This window comes from Falco punctatus (assembly GCF_963210335.1).
Source record: "Falco punctatus genome assembly, chromosome: 15".
NCBI classification, from domain to species: Eukaryota; Metazoa; Chordata; class Aves; order Falconiformes; family Falconidae; genus Falco; species Falco punctatus.
In genome coordinates, this window is record NC_137595.1 from 15,874,248 (window position 1) to 15,895,707 (window position 21,460).

General features: G+C 41.9%; 1 protein-coding gene across 9 annotated transcripts in view; it reads right to left on the minus strand.

The window, feature by feature from the left end:
* IL1RAPL2 (interleukin 1 receptor accessory protein like 2) overlaps positions 1–21,460 on the minus strand; it is a 495,600-nt gene that overhangs the window by 72,604 nt on the left and 401,536 nt on the right. The window lies entirely within an intron of this gene.

Genomic DNA, 21,460 nt, shown 5'->3' on the forward strand with positions numbered 1-21,460 from the left:
GCAAGGGTAATTTTAAACCCCTATGGCTTCCCTGGCAGGAAGGGTTTGAGTAAGCACAAAGCTGTCCATGAGATTACCTGTATTTTCTTTCAATCAGACTACTTGTTAGATCGTAACTGCTTTCCTATTTCTAAACTACCAGTGCTTTGAAAATTCTGTATTTCATCAGGGTCTTACTCTAAGAACAGAATCCTCAAAAGGATTTAAGAATGTAGAAAATGCAGCTTGATTTCCTTTTCTTCTCTTAAATAAAGAGACTCATTAGCTAGGTTAGCTGCCAGTGTTTTGAAAGCAGATAGTGCCCATCCAGTTGCAGGTGAACAGAAACCTGATAAGCAAACCCCTCAACTATCTTCAGAACCCCTTGCTTCCATTTTGGTTGTTAAAACTCCACAAGTCCCAAGAGTGATGAATAAGATTAAAGGTTTCCTATGATTATTATAGTTGTGTAAGTCACACCTGCTGTCACCTCATTCCCTCCCCATCTTCTTCCATGTAAGTGCTTCAGTTTTAGTCTGAATAGCCAGGAGGAGATTTGCAAAATAGTGAATGCCCATGGATACTGAAGATCATAAAAAATTCTGCCTGGGGTTTAATTGCAAGTGCTCTGCATTGCTAGCTTGAGAGTGGCTTGAAGTGACAGAGATAAGAAGGGATTTAGAAAATCTTATTTATTCCCTTTCAGATCCAAAGCAGGATCACAGACAAGCAACTCTTCCATTAGGCCTATTCTCACTTTCAGAGTGATGCTTTAGAGGTATCAACAAAAGCAAACAGAAAAACAGGTGAGAAGCTCTAGCTGGAGTCAAAACAGGCTAAGGGGAAGAGCAGAGGTGCTTTTTTTGGACAAAGTCTCTGAAAAACAAATGTCAAATCAAGTGACTGAAGCAAAAATACCACTGTTGCCTTACAGGGTATAGAATCTTCCCTTTTCCTTACCGATCTGTCAGCAAAGCACTAATGTTGTAGGAGAGAAGATGATCCTCTAATGTACATGACCCAAATACACAAAGTCATTCTGGGGGTAGAACCCCATTTCCTGGGGTAGAATTGAGAGCTGAAGATTCAAAACTCAACAAGGACTTTCACTTCCTCACTTTCAACTTATTTTTGCAAACCTACAGCCACTTACGCTCTATCCTTGTCATTGACATTGCAACTGTCAAATGAATAAATAGCAAAGTTTCAAAGGAACATCACACATTGGGAAGAGGGCATCAAGGAAATTAGAACGCCGAGCAGGAACCCGACTGTCACAGGAGGCACGTCAAGAAATGACTTTGTAACTTTGCCTGTGAATGCAGCTGTGCGGTCAGTAAATACTGGCACAGCCTTTTCATTTTATTCCTACTGGCACAGCTGCCAAAGGAAGAGCTGTTAATTTAACAGATTCCTGCCAAGTACAGTAAGGGGAGCAGTCTCATTTGTGGTGTCTGAGGACTTTTTTAGCTGGCACCATGTTTTAAAGCCCCCAAAGATCTGTCTAATAATGAAGCCTACACACTCAGATGTTGGTATTGGCAAGTTCTTTGATTTAAGTGTACTTGCCCCTTTGTTGAGCTACAGTAAACAAGCTGTGCTTTTGCATTTTTGATGTGTTTGTAAAAGCAACGTGATATGACATCAAAGCAGCTCCCATAGCGCTGCCCAAAATCTCTCCTGCAAGAGGAGCAGAAGGCATCATCAGCACCTGGGAATAAATAAGAAAGAATCCTGCTGATGTGATCTACCCTGTGCCGAAAAAGTTAACTTTCCTAGAGATTAAGCACTCAATGACGTGACTCAGTGATTAAATTTCAGCAAGTTGTGCGCAATTTCTTTGTATGCCAAATGTGGACTGGCTGACTGCAGCAAATTTAACTAAACTACTTGGCAGCATCCAGTGCTGAACAACACTTCTCTTTATGCCTGTGTAAAGGCACAGTCCGGCTCCTATCGTATCCGATAGGAATTCACAGTCAATGCTATTTTACCTACTTAGCCAAATCCTTGATTTACCATCTTTGGTCACAATTCTATGAAGATTTCCTTAATTTGCAAGCTAGCTCTGTTACAATCACTGAGTCTTGAGATGTTGGTCTTGCCACCAGCTGAGAAAGGGATGGCAGGCAGAACATCTGGAAGAACCAAGAAGAGGCCTTAAAGGAAGAATTCAAGTACCAGTATATTCAGTTTGTCAATAAGAGGATTGAAAAGTGCCTACATTACAGTGTACAAGGATTTCCCTGGGAAGAAATGCAAGACAGCGGAGGATTATTTAGCACAGCAGAAAAGTCATTTCAAGAACTGAAAGGAGAAGCCAGAAAAGTTTTAATTGCAAATAAAACACCAATTTGAAACAGTGAATCTAAACAGCAATCGGAAGAGGAGAGTCTGTGAAACAGTGAATTCTCCAGCTCTCAACACCTTGAGATCAAGGCAAGCTGTCTTCCTGAAATACACAATTTTGTACAATACACTGTGTTGGGTTCAACACAGGGAGTGACTGAAAATTTAATTGCCCATAATGCACACGAGATGAAGTCAGGTGAATTAACAATCCTGTCTCTTGAAGCTCCGTGAGTCTGTGGGCTAATGTTGATGGGATTACTTGCATTAAAAACACCCAAATAAATGAGAATTTGCACAACTGGGTCAATTTCTAGTGAAAACTGCTCCCAACAGATAGCATCTATGCCATATACTCATCTCAACAATACAAAATGACCTACATCTTAATTTAGAGGGAAACAGCAAAACTCAGGGGACCTACAAAGACTTTTAGCAAAAAGTTTATTGTCCTCCTCCCCCAGTAATTTCTTAGTTGTTCAGTACTGTTGTTTTTTTGTTTTGTTTTGTTTTCTGCAAACTTGACTACTGAAGTGCTGTTGTCCAAATCTAATCTCAGCACATTTTTCACCTTCAGAATTTCACACGTCTAATGAAATATTCTTTCTCATGACTCTGCAGACTTTGTTTGATTTTATTCCTGTTTTATGGATAGGAAGAAACCTTATTAGCCCTTAAATGCAGAGGTCACTAATAGGATTTAGGGAAAGGTCATTTAAGCAATTTATCTGCAAAAGAAATGTTATTCAAAATACAAAACATGAAATGCCTTAAATTAGTTTTAGGTTAAGAAGAGAAACAAACAAATACATAAATGGTCCCCAGGCTTGAATGAAAACCTGCTTATCTGTAAATTGGCTCTTTTTCAGAGTTCTCTTGGCAGCTTTGGCCTGAGGGAAGGTCTAGAATGATATGGTTGCTTTCTTAGTAGAGCAATAAGATTAATGGGACAGATATTCATTCACTGTATATAGACAGTTCTCTGGGACTTACACTCTCTAAGGATCTAGCCCAATATAATTTCAGAAATCTGGATTTCACATAGATGAACCAATTCTTAAAGGGAGGGTTACATTTTAAAAGGCTGTCCAAATATTAAAGCACCGTTTTGGCTGGTAATTCTAAAAATGGACATTTCCCCATCCTCCTCCTAGCAGCAGAAGGTTGTGGACATTTTGTGATTAATTTCTAATTCTGTAGTTGATCTGAGTCTGCTGTACTGCTCTGAGAATGTCAGCCCAACACTGGCAATTATTCTGAACTGAGAGGACATCTTTAACGAGCCAGGACTCCATTGCTGACCTGTTTCCAACTCATTAATGCTTTTAAAGTCTTTGTCATCTTTCACTTCCACATCAGCTTCTTCACAGATGCACTTGCTAGTACACACGGCACTTTGCTAACAAATGATAATGGCGCACAGCGCTCAGCCTGGAGAGGTCTTACTCTAAAATTAAAGCTACACTTTAAAAGTGTGCTTGGAGTGACAGTGAACTCTGTCAGGTCTTGACTGCTTATTAAGTTAGCAGCACCTCAGTCAAAACCTGTGCAGTTGTCCAAGTCTATTACCATTTTTCACTGATGCCATACTATTCTAAAGACTTTTGTCTTTGCTCTTGAATAATTAACAATATCCTTGCAACGTAAAAACAGCCATACTGGATCAGGCCAGAAGTTCATCTATCCTCCTATCTTATCTCTGACAGTGACTGGGATGAATGCCAAAGGAAAAGGACCCTTTCCCTGAAACTGGTTTCATCCTTTCTGCAATAAGCATTATAAGGACTTCCTGAGCTGCAGGCTGCATTGCCTTTCACAGCTGCTGATGGTCATACCTACCCGCCTCTGTCCCAACCCGTTCCGACATGCTGAGCCTCTCCATTATAGTGTCCAGGAACAGAATACTTCTGTCATTTTTGATTGTGACCAGTCCAATTGCACATAAATGCCAATAACAGCATGTATTATCACACAATTGAAACTGGCTTTGACAATGATCGTTCTCCCTGCTTACATAACGGATGCATAATAATTACCACAATATATTTCTGATCTTGTCACACACGAAACTCAGCTTGTGACAAGACAGAAATAAACTTTTCCTGGTGGTTTAAAATTCATTTACATGCTAATCCCCCTTGTTATCGTCTATTTAATTGTGCTAAAATTTATTAGACTGTAATTATTTGGACAGAGACTAGAAGTCATTCTTTCTCCAGAGCCCCAATCCAGGTATCTTTGATATGTGTTTTGCAGCCTGAAAGAACAGTAAGCTTTGTTTTGTGTTTTTCTTATATTTCATAAACCAGGTATCTCAAGCCTTCTGTAGGACAGGGACTCCTGGAGTTGTGGGCTATTACACAGCTAATCGCTCCTGGACTGAGTAAATGGTGACATACCAGCGGCACTGTTACACTGATGGGGCTGCTGAATTCCTGCCGTGCTGAGCCGAGGCTGCCAGAGCTCTGGCTCAGTGTGAACTTGGGGGCTGGGTGGCAACTGCTTAGGCTTCATCCTCTGTAAATGTAGCTTTACAACTAAAGGGTTGTGTCCTGCCTGAACAGACGGTAGTGCTCTAGAAAAACACATCTCTCTTGAGGAATAGTTGGGATGGACACAGTGTCTCTTGCTGGGAGCTCCTTTGCACAAAGTGCCTCCTCAGAGCCAGCCGCAGCACTGGGGAAGGATGAAGCATCCCAGGCAGCCTCGAATGGGAAAGAATAGCTTGAGGCAAAACGCTGAGATGAAGGGGGGTCAGGTAACCCTGTGCAGTTTATGTGGTTCCTCTAAGTCGTGCCATGAATCTAGGACAACTTCCCTAACAAACCATGGATGAGGGGAGTGAGTGCTGCTTCCCCTCGCCTCCCCTCCTGCATGCCTGCTCGGGGGAGGGCGAGAGACACGGGGGGGCATGCTGAGTGATGGGGGAATGAGAGGCAGTTCTTCCTTACGGCCTGAACAGATTATATGTAATCAGGGTGCTAAAGGTGTCACAAAGCAAATGTGCTGCATTGGTTAAGATGTAAATTGTCTGCAGAGAGTTACTTACAAACACGATAACAATAACTCACCAAGTAGGCGGGTGCAGTTGAAGGTGGAAACATGCTAGCACCAAAGCTTGCCTGTCTCTCGGAGCTTTTACTGCCTGGATTTTGATGGTATTGTTACACTGATGTGGCTGGTGCTCTACAATAGAGATGTGCTTTGTGGGAAGATAAATAGCATATTTATCCAAGAAGCGTCCTAGTCGCCATCAGTGCGAGTCTCTCATTCATCATGCTGTCCCCTGTCACAAGGGGAAGTTCATCTATCCCACAATATATTCCAATAACCTAGCAGTACTTTAAGCATGCACTCTACCTATTGGAAATAATCAGCAAAAGATAGGTTTGTTGCCTGTTACCTCTATCAGCTGGATCACTTACATCCAAGTTAATCTGCATGTCATTTGCAATACTCGGAGCCTAAGCAACCAAGGACAGAGCAGTTCCCACAGAGAAACACGCTCCCGCTGCTCTCTCTGCAGGCTGACAGCTGCTATGTGTTTAGCTCTGCGTTCTTGACACAGGACGCACTGCTGTGCTAAAGTGGCATCTGTGGAGAGCCCATACAGTCCCAGGTGCTGTTCTTCATTTTCTCCCTTAAATGTAGGCAATTTATTATGTCTACGCTAACACCTAAAATCCTTAAATGTTGTGGCATCCCTAAATGAAGCCCTCCTACCATCAGATAGCAAAAAGTCAGATATACAAAAAGTGTGTCAATTTAAGTGCAAACACCAATGGAGTACCTGCACGCTCATAAGCTCTGCTAGATAGAAGTCTTGCAAGAACAGGTGTCTTTCTACAACAAGACTTCTGTGTCAGGCCAGTTGCTTCAACATGAATGCTGCTGGTGATATGGTACAGGAATTCTTTCACTACTGTAATGAACTGAGGTCACCTTATTTCTGGGCACGGCTATACCACAACTCTCTGGACTGAGGTAAAAGAAAGCACCAACTCTGGTGGGATTTTGCAGGGACACAACTACAAGTTCCCAACTGCAGCAGGATTGTGGAGCATCATTCTTTCTTTTTGTGGTGAGAAAGCCCCTCACCAGAGAAACCAGACTGAGTAGCTAAAAATGTCTGTCACTGATTCAACAAGGGAAGGAATGTGCCACAATCAAAAATCTGTCAAAAAGTTTCTCCTCCAGAAATAACAAATAAGAAATTACTTCTGTAGGGAATTTCACAGATCCTCTCTGTATTATAATAGGGTAACAGACAAATATAAAGCAAAGCAAAACAGCAATAAGAAAGAGAAAACAGGGTAAGAAAGTTGGAAGTTCCTGCCTTCCAATCAGAATTAAAATCTTCCCTTAAAATGTAGGTAGAGATGGATGAATTTTCCCCAAGGGAAAAATAAAGCTGAAACTATTAATGAAATCCACCTGAAGTTACCAGTTAGTCATCAGTTGAAATCTAAATAAACCTTATTTTCCTTGGAATCCTGTAGGAGAGAAGTCTTTTTACCAAACAGCAAGGAATGCACATGAGGAGGAAGCACACCATTCACCCTGCAAATCAGTACGGGAGCGAGCCACGGATGCTCGCGGAGGTTTCTGCCATCTTTTATGGACACAAATCCTGAAGCTGCACCCAGCCACCCTGGCTGCTTCACTAACGAGGCCGTGCCTGTGCACCCACCTCCTCCTCACTGCCACTTCTGTAACAGTAAATAGACTTGTCTGCTGTGCCTCTTCCTTCTCTGTGTACAAACATCTTATTGTCTAAAATAAGATCTCTCATTTAGCCTTTAATATAGCTGCCTGTCAAAGAAGGCTTTCCAAGGGTTTCCTTTTCCCTTCCTTCATGAATCTAAAAAAAAAATAATAATACAGCGACTGAATTTGAGCAGAAACTGTCTTTTGCTTTGACTACTAACCTTAAAAAAAGATTACATTTATTTGGTCAATTCTTTGTGATGGATAGCATCTTCTTATAAAGAAATGTGGACAATTTCTTTTGTAATTGGATCTTGATTCGTTATAGCAGAGCTTCCAGATATTCGCACAACACACACTAAACAATGTCACAGAAAGCATCATCAAGAAGCAAAGGGTACAAAGTAAAGCGCTTGAAAGCTGGGAATCACCTGCGACCTTAACACAGCTGCCTCGTGCAGCGGCAGCACCAGACAGCGTAACCACACGTACACCTATTTTTCCCACAGAGCCGTTGGCTCATGCACTGTGCAGGATGAATGAATGCTGTCCACAGTAAGAGCAGCTATTCAATATTTTGTTTTTTTCCCCTTTGTTTGTTGTGTGGTCCCATGCTTTATTTACTTCACATCATTCAAACACTACTCTGAAGACAGAATAACTAATTTCCTCCTCATCTTTTCTATGGAGTTAATCTCTCTAGTTTCTAATGGCTTCAGAAACAATAACAAATCTAATTTTCACAGCAACTCTGAGAAGCAGGGTGTGCGCGCACAGAATCTGGCCCACATAAAACTACCATGCGTTATGCAGAAGATCACTGCATATTGGACTGAAAACTGCCTTGGGCAGTGAATTTTCCTTCCCATGGTAAAGTGCCATGTTTATCAATAAATCCATAAAGAGCAGTTGTAACGTTACAACATGCCTTAGTTTTTCTGAACATCATGCCACAAAACCCTGCCTTCATGCTATTTAAAAGACACCTCCTAAAAATGAGAAACTATTTCCTGCTATTTAACGTGGGTACGAACAAGTCGATGGAGACAGGCTAGGTAGTAATGTGCAGCCAAGAAAGGCCAGGGCCAGATCCAAATTCCAGTGAAGTGCAAGGAATGCCTACTCTCTGGAGGACTGACTGATCAGGCCCTAAAAGCTAATGGCGCAGTTTTTGCTGAAAACAGACAAACTCTTTTTCAGAAGTGTGTTTTCTGCTAGTGGAGGGGTCTAGAGGCTTCTTTATGCAGGCTAGCCTGGTGTTCTCTGTTTTAAAATCTTTTGTGCAAGCCACATAGAAATGATGCTATAGATTGCCAGGGATTTAGAAATATCAGCGGTGTTAGCACAGTTTTAATCACAGGATAAATGTGGTACAAAATAGGATTTTTAGGTAACAGTCTCTATTCTGGGTGAATGTTACAGACAAACGTCTCAGCAGGGTGATTTTGTAACCTCTTTGGAGAAAGCATTTACAGTGATATATTTATATATGGTACCTCAGAGAATATTTTTTAGTGTCAAAGGAGAAAATATTTTGCAGAGGGCTTCAGATACTGGTCAAACCTTGTTAATTAGTCAGGCTGTCAGCTTGTCAGATGAATTATATGGATTTGCAGGTAATAGCTCATTAACAAGAAATAGCTACTGCTAATTATAACAAGGTCATGAAAGCAATATCATTCCAAATTTATGAACGAATTAAAAATAATAAGGCAAGTGTCTTTTCATCTGAATGCAGATTAAATGAGTAGTAAATGTCTTTTCTCAGTATAAAGTAGTTGGTTCTGGTAGTTGAAGTTATAGCTAGGTATCTCTTTTACTGGAAGATGAGATCAAATTAGAAAGGCCCCACTAATTTAACTTTACCCATTATTTAACCATGCATACTGATTCACAAGTACTACTCAGCCCTTACCAGTTATCCTCTTAATATCATTTTCTATGCTAAGATCTTTCTAAACAACGATGTGTGCAATTACAGAATTTTGTTTTCTAGATTAGCTGGTAAATGGGTTTAAGTGCCACAAAATATCACGTTTGTAATAAATTACTCTGCTCTGCAATGTGGTTTAGCCTAAGGTAATAACAAATGTAACTTCTTTTGAACTAACAACTTACAATTCGCACAAAGGCAAATGTTTGTGTATTTAAATGCTCCTGGAAGTTTCTGTTTGACATTCTGAAACTGGCAACATTGACATAGAACATAAAGGATTAAGCACTAGTGTGGGGATGCTCTGCTTTCTGGGGGATGGAAACAAAAGTCATTCCAGTCCCCTTTTCCCCTTGTATGACATACTACTTCTGAATAATATTGAACCACTGTTCCCTTTCGCAGTACAAAATTGTGGGTGCCATTAAATCCCATAGGAAATTTACTACTGATTTCGGGAGGGCACAAAACTGTAATTGCATAAACACATTTAATACCTTGCTGTGGCCAGAATCTTAGATAGCCTTCTAAAATCCACAACTCCTGGACAGTTTAAAAGGTTACAGTACCTAAATGTCTGCCTGGCCATCAGGCAGAATTTATTACCCTGGTAGCAGAGATGATGGAATAGGTGGCAAGTCTGTGAACCTCCATCACATTTTACAGCCTGGCATATATAACTTCCACTTGCCACCAGCTTCCCTTTAATAATACAGGCTGTAAAATGCACGGGCTGTTCTGTCTCGTCTTGCTGTGGGCTCTGTCTCCAGCACTGGGGAGCCTTGATTGTCCAGCATCAACAGCCAAAACCACAATTTGACAAACAGAGCTCCAATTCTCACTCTTGAACCAAGAAGCCAGTCATGCCCTGAACCTGCCTGTTGGGAGAAGCGGGGCAGTGAATCAGAAAGACTGATACATAGCATAGAAAATTCTGGTCCCCAAAACAGTCACTAGCTTGCTTTCTTTTCTTTTTTTCACAGACCCAGCTGTGGACAGTGGTTTCTTCCTGGCGACTAGTGTGGGAAGAGAGGAAGTTGCTAAAGCATTTTCAGGAGTAGTTTGTAATAATGTCTTAGTGACAAATTCCAGCAGAATTAGCAAAAAGGGCAGCTGTTATACATATTTTCACTACTGAACGTAATGCAATGTGAAGCAGCAAATTGGGACTTTCATTTTGCCTCATGGTGAAGGAAATTTCACTGCAATCTCCCATACCTGAAGGTCTTCCGCTATATTGCCAAAACCCAAAGACAACATTTCCTCTATGAAATGTAAACATAAAGCAGTTCAAAATCTGGCCTGAAGTTCCTATCTACAATATTTTTAACTATCCCTACTGAACACAGAATGGTTTCCCTGCCAAGGAATTCTGCAAGGCAAAAAAGGAAAAGAATAGCTTGTTTTGTATAAAAATGGTAACATTTTTGGAATATGGAACCCTACTGGATAGTTTTCCATGAGGATTAAAATTTCTGTTTGGAACATATAAGCCTCTAATATGTTTCTCACAGTAGCTGAGATAATGGTTCATTTCTGTTTCTTTGGTGGGAAGTATTCCCGTTGAATTGAGTCTTAAATGCTAAAACAAAGAAAGCTCATAAGCGCAATAGAAAAACAAGCAGTGTGTGGATTTAAAAACAGAAACAAAACTCATTTTACCTCTTAGGAAAAGCTTTGTAGAAATGTGCTTAGTACAATTGCAAAAAATTACAACTACACCAGCATTACCAGCCAAGAAAGCCTCATTAATTTTAAAGATGAAAAGGCAGAGCCAATTCCAAATTACACTTGTTGCAGTATAACATATATAACATATGAAAAAGCAAGGGATTGAAGTCATCCCTAGACACCACACATGGTTCACATTTCCAAAGTGCTTTTGTGTGTACAGCAAAACGTTCTCCTATTACACACTTGCATTTCAGTTGTTTGAAAGGCTACCTGTTTTTTAAAGTTAATAAAATGGACAATAAGCACTGATGTTCTCTGCCGGTGATGATGATCTCCAGTGCAACTGAGCTCCCAAAGCAAATTGGGAAATGATTGATCCTCCTGGTTAGTACCACGATTCTTAAAGAAAGCCAGTTCTTTACTTAAAAAACTTTGTTACATTTGAAGAATTATTCTCTGGTTAACTTCTTCCATCGCTGCCTACCAAAAGTAGTTATATAATCTGAAGCAATATCAATAAAATAAAAAAACATTCTTTCCCTCTGCACTGCAGACCTACCACGGGGCATACCTTGTCAAAGCTGCACAAACTTCACAAAGCCTTATCACTTATTCTGCTTAAGGATATATCTGCATCATAACTAACAGACGACCACCGCTGCGCTCTAAATGTTCACCAGGGCCAAACTGCCTTTTCTGTAAGTATCCTCAAAGCTGAGGAGCTCAGCTTAAAGGATTTCACCCCAAACTGCCGAGTGCTGGAATCCCACTTTAGGCAAAACACCGTGTGTTTTGGGTTGTGCAACCAACAGCCAAAAGGTAAAAAGAAATACGGAACAATTTCTTTCAACATAAATATTTGAGGCTTTTCCATTTCCTTGAGTACCAGCTTCTTGAGAGTGTACCACTTCTGCCAACCAGCAGTTCACAACCACCCTCCTGCACCCCTCAATGCCCACCCCTCCCCCCCTGCCCTGGGAGGAGCTTGCAATTTGTCTATAAGAGGCAGAATTCTGCTCCCAGCCAGAATCCCCCCAAAAGAGGCTTAACAGAGACAGGCTTTCTATATTAGAAGTCACACTAGGACAATGCTCTTGGTTTTTTTATCTAGTCAGTTTTACAGTATAAATAGCAACATTTATCACTGCTTTTACCTCAATCTGTCAAACTACCCCGTACCTACTAAAAACTGCTGTAGCACTATGAAATGGAATGAGTAGAAATAATTCTAGGTTTATTACTGAAGTGAGGGTTTTGTTTACACCTAAAGGCTCGGTCTCAATTTCACAGTAGTCAGAAGCCTGAAGCCATCAAACATGTGGCAATTAAACATTTGGGGGAAAAAAGGCAAATGTAAATCAGAGATTGAAGGAGACATTTGTAGATAACATAGTGAGTTCCTAGGGATTTCTATCTGCTCTGGAATTTTTCATCTTAGCAGGACTATAAGCACCAAAAGTTTTAATGAACATTAACAAACTATAATTCATGTCTCTATTTCGTCTGCACAGCCCTACTTCACATGAGATTTGGCAATTGAGTCCCAGTCTTGGCACCAATCTATCGTGTGCTCTCTGCTCCGTACGCTGCTCACCATCTGCCCAAGCAACAGCCGGGAAAGCTCCCCCGTCACAGCCCTCCAGCCCTCTGAATTATACATGCCGCTTTCAGCTGCCCCCGACATGCTGGGACGAGGCGAGCCAGGCCAGTGCTGACCTGAACCAAATCGCAGGCTGATCCATCTCGCATGTTTCCTACAAGAGTGTGGCTGGACCAAACGGCTGCTGCATTATTGCTGAGAAGCCGTGACATATTGTTTAATGGCTGATTACTTAAAACATTAAATGTGATGAAAGGAGGACCCGTGCACCCCAAAAGGGATGTGGGACATAGGACTTTCCATGAAGTTATAACGAATATTCCCAGGACCATCTTGCCAATTTTAAGAAACCCCTCACTAAGGTTAATTGCACAGCATTTTTTTTTTTTCCTGGAAAATGCACCTCCAGTAAAGATTTGTCATTTTCTTTAATTTGTAACTGTTTTGTACAGATAAATGTATAGATTGTGCTGGTATACCCAAATAAATAGATGTACAATAGATTATGCGGGTACACACTGATACTTAAGGGGCAGGGAGAAGGAAGGGAAACTCAGTCACAAGAGTTACAACCAGTTGCCAAAAGGACCACCAACATATAAATGCCGACTAAATTAGTGGTAAGGATTTATCTAAAATTGCTCTGCCTGTGAAAGGCAGTAATCAGTAACACAAACACCTAAATGTGTGTGTGTGTATGTTTTACCTGGGAAATTCACAATCCACAAACACTGGTGATTCTTTTTCCCCCTTAAGAAATGACACAAGCAAAGCACAGAAGGATGATCAATGTTTCTCATGGCCTAATGGATAAAGCAAGACAGAGTGATGGAAATCTAGGTTTTACTCCTAGCTCTGCCACCAGCCTGCTGCGTGTCCTTGGACAAGTCTGTGGGTGCCAGTTTCCCCATCTGTAGAGCACTGGGCCCCTTGGTATCAAGCTTTGAGCTGGAGACACTGTAGCAGATTTACCTTGAGCCAACCTACCTCTAGCACAGCTGGTGCTGAGCTGGAACTATGACATCCATCTGGATTCTTCTTGCCCTTGCAGAATTGCCTGACTATCCCTGTGCCCTGCTCTGCAAGGCTCCCAGCAGAAGGTGTAGTATTTTGGGCTGAGCCAATACAGAATTGCAGGACCAGCTTGAATCTGGTGCTGCTCCCAAGCTAGAAAGCTCTTCTGAAGCCTGGATGGTTGGGGAGCAAATACATTTACATCCAGATGGGCTTATTAGCTCTAACTCTGCATGGACCTTCCCACAATCTGCAACTACTCCCAGCAGAAGCATTCAGTGCGTCCACCCTAGACCTCCCCAAGCTCTTCCTGAGGGATCACAGCACAGAAAAGCCCCAGGCTGGCTCAGCACACGCTTCAGCTCTGTGCTGCACGAAACCAGAGACTGCACAGGCCAACTAGAGACCCAGCTCCATTCCTCTGCCTTCCTGCCACACAGCTCGATGGCAAGGAGTGCGTTATTATTTACCTCTTCCTGCTGAGCCCTACAAATGCCATCAGAGAGAAGGTGTGTAGGTTTGAATTATTATGTTGGAGGAAGGAATCTTCCAGTGTCTCAGAACCTGAGTGCTGTACACTACATCTAAATGTGCTCTGTCAAAGCCTTCCTGCTCATTCATACCAGTGGTCCCACTGAAATCAATAAGGCAGGCAAGATTTGGCCTGCTGTTACTAAGCTAGAAGCAAAGAGAACCTAATTTTTCAAGGACTGTATTAACTGATTACAACAAATTAGTCTCTGGTGAACCTGCTTACAATTCGGATATTTTGTTTTATTGATGGCTTTAGAAGTTGTTAAACACCTGGTTCTTGCTACCGAAAAAGATTTAAACCAGAATATTTATGGAGAAAAATAAATGATCATATGGATGACTGGGGCCTTTGTGTGCTAGCTAAGTAAAAGTTTGAGCACTTACAGAACTTAGCTGCAAACCTCCTACTAACTTCAGAGCTGAAATCTGCAGGGATATGGCACAGAAACTCAGCATGGCTTTACCAACCCAGTTTTTAATCTCTTAATTTCTTCTTCCTGCCTGTATAGTTTATACCTTGTAGGTGCTGAGTTACCACTCTGTTTCAATCCTTAATGAACACCACTAACAAAAATAACTACTATACCAATAAAAATGGGGATTTTAAAAAAGATCGTTACATATTCTCATTAATCAATTGATTTTTAAATGACTTTTATTTGGTTTATATTTAGGTGGACTCTCAAAACACATAAAGGGTAGTCAAACCTTCCTTAAAGATCACCATGATTTAGCATTACGTAGAATCATAGAATCATATAGGTTGGAAAAGACCTTTGAGATCAAGCTCAACTTTAACCCAGGACTGCCAAATCCATCACTAAACCATATCCCTAAGCACAATATCTACACATTTTTTTAAACACTTCCAGGGATGGTGATCCCAATACCACATCTTTTAGATGCTTTAAAAGCCACGCTTAATTCTGCATTTTAAATATTCAATAGTATGTCTCTAGGAACATTTTTCACTTTAGTTATATTAACATGCTCTGACAAGTGAACATAATAATGAGATTAACAGCCCAGCTGTGAAACAAAACTCCTGAATACTGTAACTTCTACCACATGAGCAGTTATGTTTTGACAGGTTTGGTGAGCTGCTTTGACTTGCCCTTTATCCAGTCAGCCTCCTGCAACAGGAATATGAGGACTCTTCAAAAACCACGATATGTCTGTCTATTCATGTCACTGTGAAGAGCCTGTGCCCCAAACTCATGAGCCTCTGAAGATCTGGACTTTGACTACTTCCTCTCTTCCAGTAAAATGCAAAAGATAAGCACAAATCTTTGATTATGAACAAACTCTTTACTGGTTTACAACATGTAGATAGAGTTGTACAAATCACAAGGCAAGGGGACGCCAACTATGGGCATGAATGCTTTGTCAGCTAGGACTGAACCTTAGAAGTAGGTGCTCCATAGGAAGGGTTGCAAAGTTGAATACTTGTGCTAATCTATATTTTCATCAGTTACCTGCAAATAAACACAAGATCACATGCTGACATATGTGCAGGTGACAAACTGGCTCAGTGATGCATCATGAGGAGGACAAGCCAGTGAAAACCGTGGGTATCACTGGCAAGCTGTACCCAGTCAAATTAAGTACATTTTAATTTAGTCAAAAGCAAGGCCTTTAGAAATAAGAAATGCAAATCTACTTGGAAGAAAGAGGATGCTTCTGCAACTCCAGAAAGGATCTGCATTGTGAAGAACTATACACAGATATATCTACACATACACATCAGCTCCCAGTATTACCTTAATTTTACAGAAATGCTAATTTATTCCTTAAATTTCAATACTGAAGGGCAACAAGAAGAAGTAGGGAAGTGTATACAGCACTTGTGAGACTTTGTGTTAGCACACAGCGTGTTCACATCTTGTCTCAGAAAAAATGGAGAGAATACAGAAAGCAGCCCCAAAACCTTGACTACACGGACTCTATGGAAAAACCCATACAGTGAGACTACAGAACTCTCAATACATTTAGTTTATAAAAAAGAAGACTGACAAGTGACTAGTTTATACACTGTAAGCACCTTGCCAGGGAGAAAACAAACACTGGGTACTTACAGTCTCTCCTGTCTAGCAGGGAAATTACACAAGAACAACTAATGGCTGGGAACTGAAGTCAGACAAATTCATTTGGGAAACAAGGCATTACTTCTGCATGCTGAGCCAAGCAATGTAGTGAGCTCTCCATTTCTTTACTTTTCAGTTGGAAGATGCCTTTGGACAATAAGCATTGCACAGGCACAAGTTCTTGGGCTCAATCTGGGAGTACCAGGGTAAGCTCACATACAGGGGATCAAATACAATGATCTTCCATTTTATTCTGACTTTAAAGTAAATAAATTTACCCATGTACCCAGACCTTTTGCAACTGCCAAAAAGATCTAACAGTTCCTTTAATTATAAAACACTGCAGGGCAGCACTGGGGACCTATTAGCACTAGTGACAAATTTGCAAATAACAGGTAGCAACACCATTCTCAACAACCAGACGTGAAAATGGTCTGCCATCACTACTGATGAGGGGACAGGCTATGTTAATGTACTGGGTTTGCATGGCAAAGTTTTGGTAGAGGGAGTTCTACGGGGTGGTTTCCACAAGAAGATTCTAGAAGCTTCCCCTGCATCTGATAGAGCCAAGGCCAGCTGGCTCCAAGAGGGACCTGCCACTGGCCAAGGCCATCAGCGATGGTGGTAGAGCCTCTAAGATAAAGTATTTAAGAAGGGGGAAAAGTTACTGTGCAGCAGCCATTGCAGCTGGAGAGAAGAGTGAGAATATGTGAGAGCAACAACTCTGCAGCCCCCCAGGCCAGGGCAGAAGGAGGTCGGGGGGGGGGGCGGGGGGGCGGGGGGGCTCCGCGCACCAGAGCAGAGATTCCCTGGCAGCCCATGGTGAAGCTGCCAGTGGGACAGGCTGTGCCCCCAGCCCATGGAGGTCCATGGTGGAGCAGACCCCTCCTACAGCCCAGGCAGGGCCCCTCTGGGTCAGAGGGTGCCCACAGGAGGCCATGACCTGTGGAAAGCCCGCACTGGGGCAGCTCCTGGCAGGGCCTGTGGCCCCGTGGGGAGGAGCCCGGGCTGGGGACCCTGCGGGGACCTCTTGGGGCTGTCCTTGTGGTGGGGACTCAGGTTGGAGAAGTTCATGGAGATCTGTCTCCCATGGGAGGGACCCCACGCTGGAGCTGGGAAGAGTGTAAGAAGCCTCCTGCTGAGGAGGATGGAGCAGCAGAGACAAGGTGTGATGAACTGATGCAGCCCCCATTCCCCATCCCCCTGTGCCACTGATGGGGGAGGAAGCAGAGAACTCTGGAGTGAAGTTGAGCCCAGGAAGAAGGGGGGGGGGGGGGGGGGGGGGGGGAGAGGGAAGGTGGTTTTAAGTTTTAGTTTTATTTCTCATTATCTGACTCCAATTTGATTGGTAATAAATTAAACTCGTTTCCCCAAGTTGAGTCTGTTGCCCGTGATGGTAATCAGCGAGTGATCCCTCCCTGTCCTTATCTCAAACCATGAGCTTTTTGTTATGTTTTCTTCCCCCTGTTCGGCTGAGGAGGGGAGTGATCAAGTGTTTTTTGTGGGCACCTGGTATCCAGCCAGGGTCAACTCACCGCAATCAGTAAACTTTAATATTATGCGGTGAAGGGAGCTCATTTAGTATTGTTAGCTCCTCCCTGGTGATATTTCCCACAATATCTCATTGGCAGCTTGATGCTCTTCTTTGAACTGGATCTAGTTCTGCCCGTAAGGGGCTTCCCAAGTCTGTTCAGTTCACTTTTAGCATGCCAGAAGACTTACAATACACTTAGATTGGCTCCATTGTCAATCAGCAACAGACATGATACTGCCAAGTGTGGAGAAAATCAACAGCATGCCACCGTAGAAAAGAAGGAAATCCCAAGCCTAAAAGCTCAGCAAATTATATTGGGAAAGCCTGCTTCAGCACTTCAGGCTATTTGGGTAGCCTTTCTGCACCAAACATCACAAACGATCCAAATAAAGACTTGTGTCTGCATGTATATTATGTAGCACCTCACTGTGCTGGGAGCCCCTTTAGCTTGTATCCATGTTGCTTTTGTAAATGGTTAGAGGTGTCCCTAAATTACCCCTCTTGAACAATGTTCATTTCTCCAATGAAACCCTTATGGACTTAAAGGTGATTTTACATGAGTGAAAAAAATCCAAGCAGATTTTGGAACAGATCTTGAAATAGGAAACATCCACTCATTTTTAAATGAGGTACTGCAAACAGAGAAAATAAATTAAATGAAACAGCATTGTCTCTGCAACATAAAACATGGTCTAATGTTCTTGCTCTGGTCATGTCTCCAAAGGCTTGTTAGCTGATTTCACTTGAATTAGCTTCATTTGGAGACAAAAAAAAAAAAAAAAAAAAAAGAGAAAATTAAAAAGAAAGAGAAAAAAGGAATCTTAACAAGCTGGCATGAGAGATCTGTACAACAAACTGAGAGTTTGCTTACTCATTTTGTCTTATTATTATGTATAAAAGCTGAAGAGGGGAGCTGCTCAAACATGTCTTAGACATTTCTCTGTCTACTATGCCCTTACCAGTGCTGGTAAGCAGTCACTGCAGCAATAGCAGTGCAGCATACTTCCCCATCCCAGGATTACTGCAGCATATATTTTGCCATGAAATTCCAGAGGAGTGCCTATGTTCCCCACCTGGGAGAAGTGCCTGAATGAAGCTTAACATGTCACATGTCAACTCCCCAAGCTGCATTTCAGTGATGCATGGGCTCTGGCAGGTCCACAGCATGGGCCAGGTGGAGATCCCTCACACCTTAGTGCATAGGAAGGGTGTCACTGAGGACACCACCGTAGGGCCTGTGACACCATAGGGTTTAGTGTCTCACATCAAGCTTGTCATTGCAGCACCTGCAAAAGATACTGAAGAATTTCCCTATGCCCTGCAGCTCCTGAATCATAAACTCTCCTGATCCTGGTCCTAACTACTACTGGGACAACTGAATCAGATGACAAGAACCAGAACGATGGCGCTCTGTACTAATTTAGCATTTCTTCTTCTCTCCCTCAAGCAGAGCAGAATTAGCCTTTTGTTACAGAAGCCAAAGCTGTAGTTTATTTAACTAAAGAAAGATGATGAGCACTCTACATCAGCCTTGACCTAGCACTCTAAATGGAAAGGCACTCCTTCGATACAAAGTGTTATAGGCATCTGCAGACTCTCTCTGTCAAAGAAAATTTTAGCATATGAGTTTTTGGAAAGCAGAAGGCTATTAATTTAAAAAGATAGGTTTCTAGTGAAATTGTATTTCAAAAATAAAGCCAAGTTTATTAATTTATATACAAATGAATTTCCAAACGAGGTTAGCCTGCAGTTCATTACATGAATTAATAGATTTTTAAGTGCTGAAGCTAGCCATCATTAACATCATCCAGCCTGGCCTCTGGTGTAACATAATGGTGGGATTTGGAAATAGAAAACACATGATCATTAAAGAAACTGCAACAAGAAAAGAGCTACTACATATTTTGGGGACTAAAGCACAAGCAATAGAAGCTCCTCTTGTATCAGGAGAAGGTTGCAGCCCTGAAACTTCCATGCAGTTAATACAGGATTGCCAGGCCAGACTCTTCTGCAGAAAGTTCCTTCCATGTGGGTGCACACGTGTCTCAGTTCCCACCCAGACCTCAAAGATTACAGGCCACTGAAGAATTAGTAGCGGTAGGTGAAATCCTTATGGTTTCTCAAAGCACTGGCCGGAGATGACCATGTTTTGTATTTGAGGCCTCAGATTAGCTCTCCAGCTCTATCTGGCAAAGCACAAATGCACAGGTTGGAAGAAAAAGAAGCCCCAGATTTGATGCCTACCAGGGGACATAAGCATATGCTCAAGTATTTCACAATGGCCTTCAAGCACAACCTTTGCCAAACTAAGCCCTAAAATTTCAATTTTTTACTGGCTGTCATTACAGCAAAAAGCTAACAGATTGCCTAATGCATTTCACACAACCAGCAGTCTGTTTGCTGTCCCGCCTTAGCTCTGTACGCTCTCCCTGTAAATCCGCACAACTGTGATTTCTAGGTGACTGGAAATTATCGGCGCACGGTACTTGAGGTGAAGGGGGGAAAAAAAAGGCGGTGGTAGGGGAAGGATTGGTTTTGAAAATAGGTGATAATCAGAATTAACATTCCAAGCTAGTTTAACTAGAAGAGGATTTGACCTGAGCTGTCTCACTGGCACTAACTCTCAGAGCCAGTAGATAAAACAACAGATGTCCCTGCAGAGCTACTAAATGATCGGTACTTCCACCAGCCCCGAGCAACGGTGGGAGGTTATTTTCCCTCTGGAGGAATTAGGGTGGCAAACCAGCATTCAGATGGTTAAAAAGGAGATGGACTAAAGAAAGTGAGTTTCAGAAATTCCTTGAGTAGGCAGATAAATTTAGCAACTACAATTCAAACAGCCATTGATTTCAGCAGGATGAGAATTGAACTCCCTGGTCACTACCATCATATTTTCCTCGTAATTTTCACTGCCCTTTAAAAGCTGAATTTTGCCATGTGTGCAATGGCCAGGACAATAGTGAAAAGTGGTTCAGTGCTGTGACCTCAGATGATCCATTTTGGCAGTGGCAAGAAGGTAGAGCAGATATTCCTCTGACTTCCTTTTAAAACACGTCCCTAAAGCCAAAGAAATTATACTGCTTTAGAGGCAGCAAAGGAAAACTATTTGTTAGATTGACTGCTGCTATTTCATCTATTTAATGTTGCTGGTATAATGTCTCTACCCATTTTGTGACTTGAGTTCTTATTTATGCTTGTAAATCTGTGCTTAACATTTTACATTATTACAGAAATAAGCTTCTTTTAAATGTTCTGCTATTTTTTATTTATTTTTATTAGAACATGCAAATCCTCACCGGCTTAGCTTCCAAGTGAACACATCAACTCCCAAACCCTTTTTGCTTCTGAAATAATCGTTTTATTGTCTGTGGCATTTTGCAAGTTGTTTTTTTACTACAGTCTGGTCTTTTGGGGTTACTTGTAATGTGCCATCTCGAACTGCCTTACTGGTCACTCAGGAAGATTAATTCGGTAATTACAGGAATTGTCATTAGTGGGCTGAGGCACTTCTGAACCACCTCTTTAATCACATACCAGAGTTACCAGGGCTCTGTCCTCTGCTAAGGTAGAATGTTTGTGCAGAAGATCACAAATAGCACCTGAATTCCTGTTCCTGCATCTTCCTGCAGGGAAAGTCTTACTTGACTTTACCTCATCAGCCCTGATCACATAAGCACGGCACATCGTTCTCCAGCACGCTCTGGTCTGGAGTACACACAAAGGCATCAGAAAAGCATAACCTGGCCCAACAGAATAATTGGTTTAAAATGGATGTGAGTTCCTCTCTAGCAGAGGGAAGCAAACAGAGAATGACTAATCACTCTGGCTGCAGGATTGTGTTCCTGCACCATGTAAAACCAGGGAAAGTTTATTTTAACTGCCATTAGGATCAGATCAAGCTCGCCATGGTCTGTTTTCAGGTCACTTGCTGCTTTTACTTATGCCAAGGTGGCATCAGTGCCTTATTTCCCAAGAACAGTAGGATCTTAATAAACAAGTTCTTGAAAAGACCCTGCATCCAAAGCTACTCTTTTTCTTCTTTTCAGCAACTT